The following is an 18,898-nucleotide window of genomic DNA, read 5'->3' as shown; positions in this document are numbered from 1 at the left end:
TCATTTGTTACTTTTTTGAGATTCCACAAATAAGTGGAATATGATACATTTGACATATGATATTTGTCTTTGGCTTACTTCACTTATTATGATAATATCTAGGTCCATCCATGTTGCCACAGATGGCATTATGTCATTCTTTTTTATGGTTGAGTAATATTACACACACACACACACACACACACACACACAGCACATATAATACACATACATGCATGCACATATAATATACATACATGCCTACACACATCACATCTTTATTCATTAATCTGTCAATGAACATTTAGGTTGTTTCCATGTCTTGGCTATTGTAAATAGTTCTGCTATGAACATATCGGTGTGTGTGTGTATCTTTTTAATTAGAATTTGCTCTGGATATATGCCCAAGAATGGGATTACAGGATCATATGGTAACTCTATGTTTACTTTTTTAAGGAACCTCCATATTGTTCTGTATAGTGGCTATACCAATTTACATTCCCAACAACATTGTAGGAGGGTTCCTTTTTTTTCTGCACCCTCTCCAGCATTTATTATTTGTAGACTTTTTGATGTGAGATGATGCTTCACTATAGTTTTGATTGGCATTTCTCTAGCAATTAGCCATGTTGAACATTTTTTTATGTGCCTATTGGCCATCTTTATGTTTTTTGTAGAAATACCTATTTAGATCTTTTCTGCATATTTTGTGATTTTTTTTCTAATACTGAGCTGTTTGTATATTTTGGAAGTTAATCCCTTGTCAGATTTGTCATTTTTATATTTTAAATATTTTCTCCCATTCTATAGGTTGCCTTTTTGTTTTGTTTATGGTCTTTTTGCTGTGCAAAACTTTTGTGCTTAATTTAGACCCATTTTTAAATTTTTGCTTTTATTTCCATTGCTCTAGGTAACAGGTCCCAAAAAAAAAAAAAAACCACTGCTGTGATTTATGTCAACGAGTATTCTGCCTATGTTTTCCTCTAGGACTTTTATAGCATTTGGTCTTATGCTTAGGTCTTTAATGCATGTTGAGTTTATTTTTGTATATGATGCTAGAGGATGTTCTAATTTCATTCTTTTACATGTAGCTATCCAATTTTCCCAGCACCACTTAATCAAGAGACTGTCTTTTCTCCATTGTATATTCTTGCCCCCTTTGTTATAGACTAACAGGCCACAGGTGGATGGGTTTATTTCTGGACTTTCTATCCCCTTTTATTGATCTATATTTCTATTTTTGTGCAAGTACCTTACTGTTTTGACTACTGTAGCTTTATAGTATATGCTAAATTCAGGAAGTCTGATTCTCTAGTTCCATTTTTCTTTCTCAGATTGCTTTGGATCTTAATGTATTATTGGAGTCAGTTTGCTGACATTTTGCTAAGGATTTTTGCATCTATGTTCTTCAGTGATATTGGCCTGTAATTTTCTTTTTTTGTGGTATCTTTGGTTTTGGTATCAGGGGGATGGTAGCCTCATAGAATGAGTTTGAAAGTGTTTCACTTTCATACTATTCTATTTTAATATTTTACAGTTTTCCCCCAAGTTTAGGACAAGTAGAAAGTGTCAGTACTTTAATGTAGAGTGTCTCATCCATGTATAACAGACAAGGAATATCAGTTTCTGGGTTCACATCTAACTAAATACATGACCTCAGGGATGTCATAGAAACACCTACTTTTGTTTCTGTTTCTGACCTGTAAGATGGTAATAATTATATAACCTAATTAATGTAGTTGTAAGGATCAAATGAGCTGATGTGAAAGTACATTCTATAACTGTACTATATAGATAAAAGGAAATATCAAATTAGGGCAAGGCAATCTCTCATACCTTTTTCACCTTTGAGAATTTGTTATATGTAATGATCATACAATGTTTTTGTCTTTTATAAAACCATGGTCTATCAGAGCATGGATAACTGTACAGTTTTAGTACAGATGAGGGGTCTGGTTGGAGAAGCTCAGATGTGGGGAGCTCTGATCTTCAGGGAATAAGAGGGCCTTCCATATAAGAAGACTGATAATATCAATACAGCAATGATATCAAACAAAAGGAGGTAAAAACAGAGCCTATATGATTGAGGCAGAAGATAAATTGAATTACAAAATCATCAAGGTTTGAAGAAAGTAGTTTATGGACAAATATAACTGTATATAGTAGTTTTAATGAAGAAACTTAGTTTAAAGACATTTTATCAGCACTATAAAACTATTTACTATAGAATATTATTAATAAATAGTACTCCTATTTATAAGAACTATAAAATAGTCTTCTCATTATAACACTATTTTGTAAAGTCATAAATAATTGAAGAAACCCACCATCTGTTGTTGTTCAGTCACTAGGTTGTGTCCAACTTTTTGCGACTACATAGACTGCAACACGGCAGGCTTCCCTGTTCTTCACTGTCCCCCGGCATTTGCTCAGTCTCATGTCCATTGAGTCAGTGATGCCGTCCAACCATCTCATCCTCTGTTTCTCCTTTCTCCTCAATCTTTCTCAACATCAGAGTCTTTTCCATTGAGTTGGCTCTTTGTATCAGGTCGCTGAAGTATTGGAGCTTCAGCATCAATCCTTCCAATGAATATTCAGGGTTGATTTCCTTTAGGATTGATGGGTTTGATCTCCTGGTTTTCCAAGGGACTCTCAAGAGTCTTCCCTAGCACCATAGTTTGAAAGCATCAATTCTTCAGTGCTCAGCCTTCTTTATGGTCCAACTCTCACATCCAGACAAGACTACTGGAAAAAACATAGCTTTGACTGTATGGACCCTTGTTGGCAAAGTGATGTCTCTGCCTATTTAATACACTAGCTCTAGGTTTGTCAGAGCTTTTCTTCCAAGGAGCAAGCAGCTTTTCATTTCATGGCTGCAGTCACTGGCTACGGTAATTTTGGAGCCCAGGAAAATAAAGTCTGTCACTATTTCCATTGTTTTCCCCATCTGTTTGCCATGAAGTGATGGGACCAGATGCTGTGATCTTCTTTTTTTTGAATAATGAGTTTTAAGCCAGCTTTTTCACTCTCTTCTTTCAACCTCATCAAGAGACTCTTTAGTTACTCTTCACTTTCTGCCATTAAAGTGGTATCATATGCATATGTGAGGCTATTGATACTTCTCCTGGCAGTCTAGATTCCAGCTTGTGATTCATCCAGCCTGGTATTCCACATGATGTAGTCTTCATTAAGTTAAATAAGCAGGGTGACAATATACAGCCTTGACATACTCCTTTCCTAATTTTCCATGTCTGATTCTAAATGTTGCTTCTTGACCTGCATGCAGGTTTCTCAGGAGACAGATGAGGTGGTCTGGTATATCCATCTCTTGAAGAATTTTTAATATATAGCTCAGTTGGTAAAGAATCCGCCTGCAATGCAGGAGACCCCAGTTTGATTCCTGGGTCAGGAAGATGCCCTGGAGAAGGGATAGGCTACCCACTCCAGTATTCTTGGGCTTCCCTTGTGGCTCAGCTGGTAAAGAATCCACCTGCAATACACTAGACCTGGGTTCGATCCCTAGGTTGGGAAGATCCCCTGGAGAAGGGAAAGCCTACCCACTCCAGTATTCTGGCCTGGAGAATTCCATGGACTGTATAGTCCATAAGGTCACAAAAAGACAGACATTACTGAGCGGCTTTCATTCCCTAAATTATATTACATTTAGCCCAAAATATGATATGAAATTAAATATAAGAAAATCAGTGTTATTCACAGGATTTCATGTGAAAGAAGAGAAAATTTAATGTACAGATTATGTGCTTTAAAAGATTCCTTTGAATCCTACCTTCTACCCTATATGCAGAATTTTTTAAAAAATGAATCATCATTCTGATAACATAACCCCTTAATTTCCTTTGTCTTTTTATATTCTGGGGTGCTACAGCTATAAATTAAATATTTGGTTCTTTGTGATTTCATGTTATTTCTCCTCATAGAAGTGCCACAGAACTCAAGTTTTTAGAACTTTTTATGGAGGAGGTTCAAAGTAACTTTATTACTCAACCTAACTTGGAGAATTTTAAGCATAATTTTACTAGCGTGTGAGATGTGTGCAATTGTGCGGTAGTTTGAGCATACTTTGGCATTGCCTTTCTTTGGGATTGGAATGAAAACTGATCTTTTCCAGTCCTGTGGGCACTGCTGAGTTTTCCAACTTTTCTGGCATATTGATTGCAGCACTTTCATAGCATCATCTTTCAGGATTTGAAATAGCTCACCTGGAATTCCATCCCCTCCACTAACTTTGTTCATAGTGATGTTTCCTAAGACCCACATGACTTCACATTCCAGGATGTCTGGCTCTAGGTGAGTAATCACACCATTGTGATTATCTGGGTCATGAAGATCTTTTTTGTACAGTTCTTCTGTGTATTCTTGCCATCTCTTCTTAATATCTTCTGCTTCTGTTAAGTCTGTACCATTTCTGTCCTTTATTGAGCCCATCTTTGCATAAAATGTTCCCTTGGTATCTCTAATTTTCTTGACGAGATCTCTAATCTTTCCCATTCTATTTCTGCTTTATTGACTATGCCAAAGCCTTTGACAGTGTGGATCACAATAAACTGTGGAAAATTCTGAAAGAGATGGGAATACCAGACCACCTGACCTGCCTCTTGAGAAACCTATATGCAGGTTAGGAAGCAGCAGTTAGAACTGGACATGAAACAACAGACTGGTTCCAGATAGGAAAAGGAGTATGTCAAGGCAGTGTATTGTCACCCTGCTTATTTAACTTATATGCAGAGTACATCATGAGAAACGCTGGGCTGGAGGAAGCACAAGCTGGAATCAAGATTGCCGGGAGAGATATCAATAACTTCAGATATGCAGATAACACCACCCTTATGGCAGAAATTGAAGAAGAACTAAAGGGCCTCTTGATGAAAGTGAAAGAGGAGAGTGAAAAAGTTGGCTTAAAGCTCAACATTCAGAAAACTAAGATCATGGCATCTGGTCCCATCACTTCATGGGAAATAGATGGGAAACCGTAGAAACAGTGACTGACTTTATTTTTCTGGGCTCCCAAATCACTGCAGATGGTGACTGCAGCCATGAAATTAAAAGATGCTTACTCCTTGGAAGGAAAGTTATGACCAACCTAGACAGCATATTAAAAAGCAGAGACATTACTTTGCCAACAAAGAGTCTATCTAGTCAAGGCTATGGTTTTTCCAGTGGCCATGTATGGATGTGAGAGTTGGACTGTAAAGAAAGCTAAGTGCAGAAGAATTGATGCTTTTGAACTGTGGTGTTGGAGAAGACTCTTGAGAGTCCCTTGGACTGCAAGGAGATCCAACCAGTCCATCCTAAAGGAGATCAGTCCTAGGTGTTCATTGGAAGGACTGGTGTTGAAGCTGAAACTCTTAATACTTTGGCCGTCTGATGCGAAGAACTAACTGACTCATTTGAAAAGACCCTGATGCTGGGAAAGATTGAGGGCAGGAGGAGAAGAGGATGATGGAGTATGAGATGGTTGGATGGCATCACCAACTCAATGGACATGGGTTTGGGTGGACTCTGGGAGTTGGTGATGGACAGAGGCCTGGCGTGCTGCGGTTCATGGGGTCACAAAGAGTCAGACACGACAGAGCAACTGAACTGAACTGAACTGAACTAACTTAAGAAATATATTACTATTGAAAGCTCAGCTATGCTAAGCAAAAGCTGAGCTGTTAGGCTCAGCCAAAACTGAAAGAGTTAAGCCTGTAATCAGTGCAGTGGTGTAAATAAGAGTCTGTAATCAGAGGAACTGCCAATGCTCCCACCTACTATTCTATCTTCCCCCATGGAACAGTGCACTGTTCCAGGTTCAGTTCAGGTAGACCAGGACAAATGTGGGGTGATTTTATTGTTGAGGAGGCCCTTGGCCTCCAAAAGAGGACCAAAAGACCTTGGCACTTTTATGGACCCCAAGGAATGTATATGTATGTGTTGGGCTTTTTTTGGTGGTGTCGGGGGGAGGGGTGTGGTTTGGGAAGGAAGGGAAGACAAAGGGGAAGGCTAGAAGTGAAAAAGTACTGTAGTGAAAAGTATTTTTAAGATTTTCCCCTGATACCCCTTTAAGAGGTCTCAGCAGTGGTTCAGAAGAAGCCCTCTGCACAAGACCTCAGGTAAAGGACAGAGAAATGCAGGTGCTGACACTAGGAATGTAAATATGTGAAAGAGCATCACAGGCAGGAGTCCTGAGACCCTGATTGCAGCTCCTTCAAGAGAGATTGTAGAGCACTGGCTGTACACCACGTCTGGTGGGGCAAAGGCACCCACCATGTGCCTAGTGTGATGAGTCATTTAGTGTTCTTGCTGCCCCGGGGACTGCAGCCCGCCAGGCTCTTCTGTCCGTGGGGATTCTCCAGGCAAGAATACTGGAGTGTGTTGCCATGTCCTCCTCCAGGGGATCTTCCTGACCCAGGGATCAAACTCAGGTCTCCCGCATTGCAGGCAGATTCTTTACTGACTGACTGAGGCCTCTATAATTGCCTACAGTCAAGCCTGAAAAACCATAGGGTTTTAAATACAAACCAGACTCAATTACCAGTATTACTGAAGCACCTTCTCTCCTTCTGTACTTTTTGTTTGCTTCCTTCTTGCTCTGAGTTTTCTATTAATCATTTCTTTATACATGTAAGTATACATACATATAATGAATGTTATTTAATTTTGCTTGTCTTTGAACTTTTGCAGGGATAACAATGTATGTATTCTGTATTTGCTTTGTCACTCAGCATTATGTTTCACTGAGTGTAGCCACATTCATTTATTCTTACTCCTATACTGTAGCCTGTTATGTGAATATGTTTGGTTGTTCAGTCACTAAAGTCGTGTCCAGCTCTTTGAAGCCCATGGACTACAGCACATGAAGCTCCTCTGTCCTACATTATCTCCCAGAATATGCTCAAATTCATGTCCATTGAGTCAGTTGTGCGATCTAACCATCTCAAGCCCTGCTACCTCCTTCTCGTTTGCCTTCAGTCTTCCCCAGCATCAGGTCTTTTCCAGTTAGTCAGCTCTTTGCATCAGGTGGCCAAAGTATTGGAGCTTCACAGTTGATTTCCTTTAGAATTGACTGGTTTGATCTCCTTGCAGTCCAACGGACTCTCATGAACCTTCTCCAATACCAAAGTTCAAAAGCATCAATTCTTTACTGCTCAGCCTTCTTTGTGGCCCAACTCTCACATCCCTACCTGACTACTGCAAAAACCATTAACTTTGACCACACAGATCTTTGTCAGCAACGTGGTGTCTCTACTTTTTAATATGCTCTCTAGGTTGGTCATACATAGCTTCCCTTCCAAGGAACAAGCATCTTTTAATTTCATGGCTGCAGTCACCATCCACAGTGATTTTGGAGCCCCCCAAAATAAAATCTATCACTGCTTCCACTTTTCCCCCATCTATTTACCATAAAGTGATGGTACTGGATGCCATGGTGTTAGCTTTTTAATGTCGCACTTCAAGCCATCTTTTTCACTGTCCTCTTTCACCTTCATCAAGGGCTCTTTAGTTCCTCTTTGCTTTCTGCCTTTAGGATCATGTCATCTGCATATCTGAGGTTATTGATATTTCTCAAGCAGTCTTGATTCTACCTTGTGATTCATCCAGCCTGGTATTTCACGATGTACTCTGTATATAAGTTAAATAAGGCTGACAATATGCAGTCTTGTCATATTCCTTTCCTAATTTTGAACCAGTCTGTTCCATATCTGGTTCTAACTATTGCTTCTTGACCCGCATATAGGTTTCTCAGGAGACTGACCAGGTGTTCTCGTACTCCCATTTCTTTAAGAATTTTCCAGTTCTGATCCACACAAAGGCTTTAGTACAGGCAGTGAAGCAGAAGTAGGTTTTTTTTCTGGAACTTCCTTGCTTTCTCCATGATCCAGTGAATGACAGCAGTTTGATCTCTGTTTCCTCTACCTCTTTGAAGCCCAGCTTGTACATCTGAATGTTTTCAGTTCATGTACTGCCGAAGCCTAGCTTGAAGAATTTTGAACATAACCTTGAAGTATGTGAAATGAGCACAATTGTATGGTAGTTTAAACATTCTTTGGCATCGTCCTTCTTTAGGATTGAAATGAAAACTTATCTTTTCCAGTCCTGTGGCCATTGCTGTTTTTCAATTGGCTGTGGCATATCAAGTGCAGCACTTTAACAGCATCATCTTTTAGGATTTTAAATAGTTCAGCTGAAATTCTATCACCTCCACTAGCTTTGTGCATAGTAATGCTTCCTGAGGCCCACTTGATGTCTGGCTTAGGTGAGTGGCCACACTATCATAGTTACCCAGGTCATTAAGACCTTTCTTGTATCGTTCTTCTGTGTATTCTTGCCACCTCTTCTTAATCTCTTCTACTTTTGGTCCTTATCGTTTCTGTCCTTTATCACACCCATTCTTGCATGAAATGTTCCCTTGATATCTCTAATTTTCTTGAAGAGATCTCTGGCCTTTCCCATTCTGTGCTCTTCCTCTATTTCTTTGCATTGTTCATTTAAAAAGGCCTTCTTTTCTATCCTTACTATTTTCCGGAACTCTGCATTCAGTTGGGTATATCTTTCCCTTTTTCACTTGCCTTTTGCCTCACTTTCTTTCCTTAGGTCTTTGTAAAGCCTCCTCAGGCTACCACTTTGTCTTCTTGCATGTCTTTTTCTTTGGGGTGGTTGCAGTCACTGTCTGATGTACAGTATTACGAACCTCCATTCATGGTTCTTCAGGCACTCTGTCTACCAGATTTAATCCACTGAATTATTCATCATTTCCAGTGTATAATCAGGGACTTGATTTAGGTCCTACCTGATTGGCCTAGCGGTTTTCCCTACTTTCTTGAATTTAAGTCTGAATTTGGCAATAAAGATGCTCATGATCTGAGCCACAGTCAGTGCCAGGTCTTGTTTTTGCTGACTTTTGAGTTTCTCCATCTTTGGCTACAAAGAACATAATCAGTCTAATTTCGGTGTTGACCATCTGGTGATGGCCATGTGTAGAGTCATTTCTTGTGTTGTTGAAAAAGGGTATTTGCTATGACTAGTATATTCTCTTGATAAAACTCTGTTAGCTTTTATTTCCAATATTCTGGGAGGTGGAAATAAAAGCAAAACTAAACAAATGGGACCTAATGAAACTTAAAAGCTTTTGCACTACAAAGGAAACTATAAGTAAGGTGAAAAGACAGCCGTCAGATTGGGAGAAAATAATAGCAAATGAAGAAACAGACAAAGGATTAATCTCAAAAATATACAAGCAACTCCTGCAGCTCAATTCCAGAAAAATCAATGACCCAATCAAAAAATGGGCCAAAGAACTAAACAGACATTTCTCCAAAGAAGACATACAGATGGCTAACAAACACATGAAAAGATGCTCAACATCACTCATTATTAGAGAAATGCAAATCAAAACCACAGTGAGGTACCATTACACGCCAGTCAGGATGGCTGCTATCCAAAAGTCTACAAGCAATAAATGCTGGAGAGGGTGTGGAGAAAAGGGAACCCTCTTACACTGTTGGTGGGAATGCAAACTAGTACAGCCGCTATGGAAAACAGTGTGGAGATTTCTTAAAAAACTGGAAATAGAACTGCCATATGACCCAGCAATCCCACTTCTGGGCATACACACTGAGGAAACCAGATCTGAAAGAGACACATGCACCCCAATGTTCATCGCAGCACTGTTTATAATAGCCAGGACATGGAAGCAACCTAGATGCCCATCAGCAGATGAATGGATAAGGAAGCTCTGGTACATATACACCATGGAATATTACTCAGCCGTTAAAAAGAATTCATTTGAACCAGTTCTAATGAGATGGATGAAGCTGGAGCCCATTATACAGAGTGAAGTAAGCCAGAAAGATAAAGAACATTACAGCATACTAACACATATATATGGAATTTAGAAAGGTGATAACGATAACCCTATATGCAAAACAGAAAAAGAGACACAGAAATACAGAACAGACTTTTGAACTCTGTGGGAGAATATGAGGGTGGGATATTTCAAAAGAACAGCATGTATACTATCTATGGTGAAACAGATCACCAGCCCAGGTGGGATGCATGAGACAAGTGCTCCGGCCTGGTGCACTGGGAAGACCCAGAGGAATCGGGTGGAGAGGGAGGTGGGAGGGGGGATCGGGATTGGGAATACATGTAAATCCATGGCTGATTCATATCAATGTATGACAAAACCCACTGGAAAAAAAATAATAATAATAAAAATAAATAAATAAATAAAAATAAAAAAACAAAACAAAACTCTGTTAGCCTTTCCCCTGCTTCATTTCGTGCTCCAAGGCCAAACTTACCTGTTATTCAGCATGTTTCTTGACTTCCTACTTTTGCATTCCAATCCCCTGTGAAGAAAAGGACATCTTTGTGTGTAGCGTGTGTTATTTCTAGAAGATGTAATCTTCATAGAACCAGTCAATTTTGGCTTCTTTGGCATCAGTGGTTGAGGCATAGACTTGGACTATGTGAATATGGTACCATTTATTCTCTTGTTGATGAGCAAATGAATTATACAGTTTCTGTTATTACAACAACATTGTTATAAATATTTTCATGTCTCTTGGAGCATAAGAGTGCCTCTAGAACAAGTGCCAGTAAAAAACAGCTGGGTCTAAGAAAAACATATTTTTAATTTGATTGCCTAAACCAAACCATTTTCCTAAATGACTACTGATCTATCACCAACTTTGTTTACCACATTCAATGTTTTCAGTGGGTATAAAATGATATCTCATTGGGGATTTAATTTCAATTTCTCATTATTAACAGGGATTGAAAATAGCTTTGTATATGTATTAGTTATTGAATTTCTTCATTTGTGAAATTCCTTTTCAGATTTTGTCCATTTTCCTATCAGTTGCATTTTTCTTGTTGATTTTTGAGAGTTTTAAAAAATTTCTGCTGTCTCCTTTTCTTGCTAATTATGTGAATGGCAGCTGTCTTCTCTCACTTGTCTTTTCACTTTATGATGTCTTTAAGTGAATTATATAGTTTTTCATTTTTTAGCATCTTTCTGGTATGTATCATCTGATTTGAGAAATTCTGTATCCTCAGTGTCATAAAAATATTTTCCTGTATATTTTTTCAAATATTTTAAAGGTCTTTGGAAGTAATTTATGTTGTTGATACTTTCTGGATTTTGTGGTGGTGAGGGGAATGGGTGTTGTGTTATAGGGTAGGGATCCAATTACTTTGGGATTTTTTTCCTATTTAATTTTTTCCAACCACAATTTAATAATTAATTATTTCCCCACTGATCCACAGTGCTAATCTGTCATTGTTTAAATTTCCATGAGTCTTTTTCTGAAGTCTTTATTTGGTTCCTTTGTCTTTATGTCAAGTTCTACTCCAGTACTATAGTATCTCAGTTACTGAAGCCTTATAAGAAGTCTTGATATTTTCCTTCAGACTTGTTTTGCTGCATGAGTGTCTTGATCTTTTGTTGTTGTTGTTGACTCTTTGAATCGTAGAATCATCTTGTAAAGTTCCATGAAAACTTTACAAGGATGGGATGAATTTAGAGAGTGCATTTAAATATATACATTATCTTATGTAAAAGAGATAGCTAATGGGAAGTTACTGTATAGCACAGGGAGCTCAGCCTGGTGCTGTGACAACCTAGAGGGGTGGGATGGAGTGGGAGGTGGGAGGGAGCTTTTAGAGGGAGGGGACGTGTGTATGTATATGGTTGATTCATGCTGATATATGGCAGAAACCAACACAACATTGTAAAGCAATTATTTTCCAATTAAAAAAAAAGAAAACCATGTTGAATTAAGGGAAGAAGTTCCTATTCAATGCATGAGTCTATGTGGGGAGAATTGACACCTTAATAACTTTCCCTATCCACTAAATGGTTTTTCTTTTATTTAGATCTTCTAAATCTCTCATGTCTTATAATAAAATTTGATAATTTTCTTCACTGATGTTTTATACACATTTTAGTTAGACTGATTCACATATATGTTGTTATCCCCTTTTCTCCTCCTCTGAACCTTGAGTGAGGCTAGTTACTCCAGTTCTACTTCTTAATTAACTGCTACTGTCATCACCAGTCCACAGACTCATTTGTTTCCTTTTATCCTCATGTCCTACTTTCTATTATGTTGAATTTATTTAATCTGTATCTTTTCATTGTATTTTTAAATCATGTTTATTGTTTTCTATGCATATATTTTAAGTTATGGGAATGCTGTCGTTACATTATTGCACTGTTTCTTCTTATCTTTTTCATCTAGCACTAGACTTTTAGATGAATCTTGGTGCCTATGTATATTTCCAAATCCTGTTCTCTGAAGGTCTGCATTTACCACACTTTATCTGGCTGTTCACTGACTGGAGCACAGAATACCACAGCCCCTGCCACTACTGTAACACTAATGACTATCCTAACGTGGGCCTTGGGAAGGTTTATTTGGCATACAGACTCAGGAGCAGAATGTCTCGGTCATATATTTGACGAAATAATGCCAACAGCTCCCCCATATGCCAGTGTAGATACCTATAACAGTGCATGAGGTTTGGGGGAAATTGGAACTATGGAAAATGGCCAAGAATGGAAGTTAGGAACTCTCGTTATTAATTTAATTTGCTTTTAATTTGATCTCTAGTAGTTTCAGATCCTTCAAATACTCATCAGTCTTTCAGATTCCTTTTCTGTAACCTCTCTCCTCATTTTCCTAAGGAGGTTTCTGCCTTTTATCAGTTTTACAGAATTTCTTGTGTATTCAGGATACTAATCCTCTGTCTGCTTTAGACATTATAAATGTTTTATCCCATTTTATAATCTGTATATTAAGTTTATCCATGATGACCTTCACTGAAAGAAATTCAACTTTGGCATAATTAAATCCACCTTAATTTTGTGTTGTCATTGTATTTTAAAGTTTTATTTAAGAAGTTCTTCCCCATTCCCAGGTTACAAAGGTTTTTGCTTAGGTAAAACTATAAAGTTAATATTAAAAAATATTTCTCACTTAGGTCTTTATCTAGAATCTGCCTCTTATCATGTGTTACAGAGGATTCATGTCTCCCTTCAGATAAAATAGCCCACTTTTCTGAATACTAAATAATGATTCTGGGTTTTTAAAATTATTCCTTAACTGCAGTTGTATAGAAATGTCCTTGTGGGATTTTAATCCCATATTTAGCAGCCTTACTAAATTACCTTCAGTTTCATTATTTATAGGGTTTGAGGGGCTCTGATGAAGATAATCATATCTGCCTTACCTGTAAATAAAGACAGTTTTATATGTTTCAAACTAATATATATGCTTTTTCCTTTTCTTTTTTCTCTTGCCATACTTTCTGAACAAGGATTTCTGTTTGATTTTGAAGAGAAAAGTGATAGAAGCATCTCTGATATTAAAAGAAATATTTTAATATTCCTGATGCTGAGATCCATGTTATATCATAGTAGTCAACATACCATGCCATTTGTGCCATGTTAATTGTTTTCTCCAAACAGTTTCTTTTCAGCTAAATGTTCAGAGGTTGGTAGAAGGAAGTAAGGTGGGGAAAGAACATATTATGGAAAAGAATAGACAATCATGTAGACAGACTCCTTTGGCTCCATACAATTAGTATTCTCTCCACAAAACCAGAGCAAAAACATTTTAACATAGTTTTAGATTTCCTAATCAATGAAGTTCATATAAACTTTTTTTAATTCATTCATCCATAAAGCTCACTCACACTTACTTATCCCTTTCACCTTGTCAAGTAGTGTCTTAAGAGATATTGATGAATAAGCAGACATGTTTTAAATTTATTTCTTACAAATACATGTTATATGTTTATACATAAAATAAGTTATGTGAAAAGAAATGGAAATATTCTAGATAAATGAGAGCTAGCACTTTACATCTTTTATCAGGTGCCAATAACATGTTAACCCTCACTCTTAGTTTTTTCCTCTGAAGTATATATTGTTTCTAAGCATGGCATCCTCAGTTTATCAGTATCTAATTGACTTGATTTTCAGGCATGCCATGTTTTAGTTGGTTTCCTAAGAAACCAATTTTGTATATGTTAATGAGCTAAGAAGTTTTACTAACATGTTTTGCCAAAATAAAATTCCATGTTATTGAATTTTTTTCTAAATATACTCAAATCAAAGAAATGAAAAAAAAAAAGTCATGATTTAAAATCCAATGTCCTAATTTTTTCTGGTAATAATAAGAACATGCAGCTAAAATGAAGGTATCTGAGACACTTATGACCAATCCATTTGTTCTCTTGTAAAGCCTAGGAAATTGTTTTATTTGGTCATTAGCTCATCTGAAGGTGTTAGATTGATTCTGCAAGTTTAAACATGCTCAGTATAAATTAAGGAATATCCACATGGAAAAGAATGCTCGTCTCTAATAGAGAACAAAACAATTTATGATCAAATAGCAGGAGTTTGAATATCACCCAGAAATTTGCTTTCTCAGAAAGTTGGAGGTAAAATCTGAGAGATTTTACAATATGCTGTAGCCTTGGTGCTGTCTTACTAGAAAGTTCATTAACCTTTTCGCAAGGTAATTTTTCAAAAGGGCCTAAGAATTTTAGTATCTTTTTCTATTTATTTTCTAATGGCAGAATCAGGCCCTGTTTTTGCTGTACAGTTTAATAATGAGTTTAAAATTTATTTTGGAAGCCAAATCAGTAATAAGCCCTACAATATAAGAAGTTGCTTTAGAAATAAGTAGTTACATGCAATCACACTAAAATGTAAAATCATAGATTCTGAAGAGTTAGAGAATATACATAATGTAACTTCTCCAACCAATACAAGAACAGCCTCAACAATCATGCTCAGAGATAGTTGTCTAGATTCTGTTTATCACATGTTTATCATTTACTACCTGAATACATTTGTTCATTTTAACAACTCATTCACATAAATTTCTGTGTAAATGAAATCTGGCTTCTCATAATTTCCTTTTATTGGTTCAAGTCTGTTTTAATCTTCGTCCATGTGACTGTTCTTCAAATATACAAAGACACATTTGATGTTCTAGACAGGTCTTTATTCCACACAGAAACTATGTACATTCCTTCATCTGTTCCTCATAGAACCTAGTTTCTAGTTCCTGGTTGCCTGTTTCAGAGATACTAGTGGGACTGGAAACCACATTAGTTGGATACTGATACACTAAGATGCAACGTCTGGAAATGGAAGATATTTCAGAGGAAGGAACTAAGATTGACAGAATCATCAGTGCAACTAACACTTGATAAGAGGTATAAGAGCTAGCTCACTTTTATATAAAATACTTGCTTTCCTTTTCACATGACCTAGTGTTATTGTGGTGTTGGGTCATGAATTCATGGTCTCTGTTGAAGGCTAAATAGTTCATGTGGGCAGTGGAATCAAAACTAAAACGCCATTTTCTTCTATATTATGATTGAACTGAATTGTAATACAAATTATACATTTTGTTCAAATATCATCACTTTATGTGTTATTTTTTAAATTACATAATACCCCCATCCACACACACACACACTCTTACAAACACAATTCCATTCCCTTCATTGTTTCACATATATAGAGTGAAGCTTTATTAATTCTATATGAAGTAGGATGTTGGTAGGAAATTCTCCCTTTTTTTTTTCCACAAATACTTGCATATATTACATAAATGCATGCAAATGCCTGTACGTTTAAAAGCCACACACTAACCACAGGACCTCTGAAGTTAACAGTGGAAGCATATTCTTGTGGTGAGAGGGGTGGGCTGCATCTGATCTTGAGCCTGAACTCACAGCTTTAACACTGTGATTTCCCACTACTAACAATTTCCCTGTGTACCCTGCAGAATAGATTTGTTGTTCAGTTGTTAACTCATGTCCTACTCTTTGTGACCCCATGGACTGCAGCATGTCAGGCTTCTCTGTCCTTCAGTATTTCCCAGAGTTTGCTCAAACTCATGTCCATTGATATGGTGATACCATCCAACCATCTCATCCTCTGTCGTCCCCTTGTCCTCCTGCCTTCAGTCTTTCCCAACATCAGGATCCAGTGAGTGCTCCTTGCATTAAGTGGCCAAAGTACTGGAGCTTCAGCTTCAGCATCAGTCCTTCCAATGAATATTCAGGACTGATTTACTTTAGGATTGACAGGTTTGATCTCCTTCCTTCCAAGGGACTCTCAAGAGTCTTCTCCAGCACCACAGTTCAAAAGTATCAGTTCTTCAGTGCTCAGCCTTCTTTATGGTCCAACTCTCACATCTGTACATGACTACTGGAAAAAACATAGCTTTAACTAGAAGGACTTTTGTTTGCAAAGTAATGTCTCTGCTTTTTAATACACTGTCTAGGTTTGTCATAATTTTTCTTCCAAGGAGCAAGCGTCCTTTAATTTCATGGCTGCAGTCACTGTCCACAGTGATTATGGAGCCCAAGAAAATAGTCTGTCACTGTTTTCATTGTTTCCCCATCTATTTGCCATGAAGTAATGGTACTGGATGCCATGATCTTAGTTTTTTGAATGTTGAGTTTTAAGCCAGCTTTTTCACTTTCCTCTTTCACCTTCATCAAGAGGCTCTTTAGTTTCTCTTCACTTTCTGCTATGAGAGTAATATCATCTGCATACCTGAGGTTGTTGATATTTCTCCCAGCAATCTTGATTCCAGAGTGTGACACATCCAGCATGGCATTTCACATGACGTACTCTGCATGTAAGTTAAATAAGCAGGGTGACAATATACAGCCTTGATGTACTCCTTTCCCAGTTTTGAACCCATCCCTTGCTCCACATCCGGTTCTAACTGTTGCTTGTTGACCTGTATACAGGTTTCTCAGAAGGAAGGTAAGGTGGTCTGGTGTTCCCATCTCTTTAAGAATTTTCCATAGTTTGTTGTGATCCACATAGTCAAAGGCTTTTGATAGTCAATGAAGCAGAAATAAATGTTTTTCCGGAATTCCGTTTGTTTTCTTGTGATCAAATGGGTATTGGCAATTTGATCTCTGGATCCTCTGCCGTTTCTAAATCCAGCTTGTACATCTGGAAGTTCTCGGTTCACGTCCTGCCGCAGCCTGGCTTGACAGATGTCGAGCGTTACCTTGCTAGCATATGCTGTGTGCTTAGTTGCTCAGTTGTGTCTGACTCTTTGCATGTGAGATGAGTTCAGTTGTGCGGTAGTTTGAGCATTCTTTGGGATTGCCTTTCTTTGGGATTGGAATGAAAACTGACCTTTTCCAGTCCTGTGGCCACTGTTGAGTTTTCCAAATTTGCTGACATACTGAGTGCAGCACTTTAACAGCATCATCTTTTAGGATTTGAAATAGCTCAGCTGGAATTCCATCACCTCCACTAGCTTTGTTCGTAGTAATGCTTCCTAAATGCCACTTAACTTTACACTCCATGATGTCTGGCTCTAGGTGAGTGACCATACCATCATGGTTATCCGGGTTATTAACAGTTATTAGCTGTTATAAAGTACAGTTATTCTGTGTATTCTTGCCACCTCTTCTTAATCTCTTCTTCTGTTAGGTCCTTACCATTTCTGTTCTTTATTGTGCCCATATTTGCATGAAATGTTCCCTTGATATCCCAGAATTGATAGCACAGACTTAAAATATTGAAACCGGTAATAAGATGACTTTGGTACTTGACACTGAAGTTTTTCAGCTTTTGATTAAGAGAAACCAAGAAGGAAGTGAAGGAATTCAGCACAGCCAAATTCAGATTTGAGTGTCACTGTCTAATAAATGGTGCTATTTAATTTCTTTAAAGACTTCAGAAATGTGCAAGGGCTTTAAGGTCTGACCACTGTATGACATTGTTAGGGCATTGGGCAATATGTATATTCACTGTAAATTATCCTAGAAAATTGTGGTCAATCTTGGAATAAAAAATGAAGATTGAGGAGCTTGGAATTAAGAGAGGTAATGGAAAATTACTCTCTCTGGGAGATAGTGTGGTCACTTTATCTTATTCTATAATCATGGTGAGTGGTGTACCCTTATGGGTGATGGTGGATATGCACCCTAGCATACAGAGGTTGGCAAGGTGTATAAAGGTCTGAGGACAATTCTGTGTTTGTGCAGTGGCTGTAGGTTATACTTTGTGTTTATTACACCTTTTATCCAAGACAATCTGAATTGTCTTGGATAAAAATTATATGCTCTGGACCTGTTCCATATGTGAGATACAGCACTACTATCTTAGTTCAACACTGGAAGAGCAGCAATCTTGTTTGATCATCAGCAACAAAGTTAGAATTAACAGATGAGGAATATAGGGATATCCCCCCAGTATAGAGGGATGCAATAGGACCTGGTTTTGAGCACAGAAAAAAAAAATGAGAAAGTAGTCATAGAACTCTGAGAAATGCAAGAATAAACAGGTGAAGCTTATATATTTCTGACAATAACAGCAGTGGTGATTTCTTTTTCTAGAATATATAAGATATAGTAAGATATATTAGCATATAAGTTGTGGCATCATCATTCTCAATGGCAATACCTGGGAATAAAATGATAATTACAAAAGCTATATTTCTAAATAAATAAAAGAGCTATGGAATTAAAGAAGTCTTGATGAAGTAAAATTCCAGTAGGGGGAGATTCCCCAGTGAAGCTAATACTGCCAACTACTTGCTTCTCTGGAAGTATTTTATGAGTCTGAGAGTTGTCTGAGGATCAGTCTTGCCATAGGCAGAGGACTCTATTAGGGGAAGAGAAATCAGCTGAGGTTTTGACAACCATATGGACTGACATGTCAGGTTGGACAAAGAGTCTGAACATATGGCCGTTTTCCTCATGAGACATTTGCTGAGATCTGTGGCAGTACAAGAGGCTAAATAGTTGGCTAGTTGGCCCAAACAAGCAAAATGAAACCTCTGGCAATCTCACAGAGGTCAGGAATCAGCCACAGAATAGAGAAGCCTACAACAAACACACAGTAAGATTGCTCCTGAAC

The 18,898-nt window shown here is 37.6% G+C and overlaps 1 protein-coding gene across 6 annotated transcripts in view; it reads left to right on the top strand.

Annotated features, from left to right (window-relative positions):
• The window catches only part of RNF180 (ring finger protein 180), a 450,665-nt gene that overhangs the window by 386,853 nt on the left and 44,914 nt on the right, over window positions 1-18,898 (top strand). The window lies entirely within an intron of this gene.

The sequence above is a fragment of the Cervus elaphus genome, chromosome 25, assembly GCF_910594005.1.
Source record: "Cervus elaphus chromosome 25, mCerEla1.1, whole genome shotgun sequence".
NCBI lineage: Eukaryota > Metazoa > Chordata > Mammalia > Artiodactyla > Cervidae > Cervus > Cervus elaphus.
This window is presented reverse-complemented; position numbering and strand designations above follow the sequence as displayed.